Source organism: Apaloderma vittatum, unplaced genomic scaffold (assembly GCF_000703405.1).
Source record: "Apaloderma vittatum isolate BGI_N311 unplaced genomic scaffold, ASM70340v1 scaffold35510, whole genome shotgun sequence".
Lineage (NCBI taxonomy): Eukaryota > Metazoa > Chordata > Aves > Trogoniformes > Trogonidae > Apaloderma > Apaloderma vittatum.
The window spans coordinates 712-1291 of record NW_009693500.1 but is presented as its reverse complement, the minus strand read 5'-3'; the positions used below and the strand labels follow the sequence as shown (position 1 = coordinate 1291).

The 580-nt window shown below is 64.3% G+C and overlaps 1 protein-coding gene across 1 annotated transcript in view; it reads right to left on the bottom strand.

The window, feature by feature from the left end:
• Positions 1 to 580, bottom strand: part of CUEDC1 (CUE domain containing 1) — a gene marked incomplete at its 5' end in the record, with an annotated part of 3131 nt that overhangs the window by 1844 nt on the left and 707 nt on the right. The window lies entirely within an intron of this gene.

The window sequence follows — 580 nt, the reverse complement described above, 5'->3', positions numbered from 1 at the left end:
AGCCCCACGGTGCTGCCCACCTTGAGCTGCCTGCGAGCGGACGTGGGATGTGGTCCCACCACCTGCAGAGCGGGAGGCCTCCCTCTGGGCTGCCCCAGGGACAGCTGCCCGGGGCTTTTCCCCTGATTTACCCCAGGCACTAATTGCACTCTGGGAGTTAGACCGTGCCCACGCAATGCTCAGTACCCGGGAGGGCAGGGCCACTGGGTCAGGAGCAGAAGTTCTGGCAGCACAGCGACTCGGTCAGGCGCACCAGAGACCCCAACAGCCACGTCCTTACGCCTTTCCCCAGGTCTGGGTGCCCCCGAAGCACCGTGCGCCCCACCAGGGCTCCGGCATGCCGTCCAGCTGCTGCCCTTCGTACAGGGCTGTCGACAGACAACAGCTCTAATTCTGACTCCAGGCAGCTGCTCGGCTCCCAAGGTTAATCGGGATTACCCGGGAACAGTCATTATGGCTCCCCGGCACAATCCTCTGCCCTGGCCAAGACAAGGGAGGGCTTTGTCTCCCCTGGGAAGTGGATCCAGGGATGGACAGGGGCAGGATGCAGGAGCACCTCGTGAGGAGGGCAGGGAGGGCA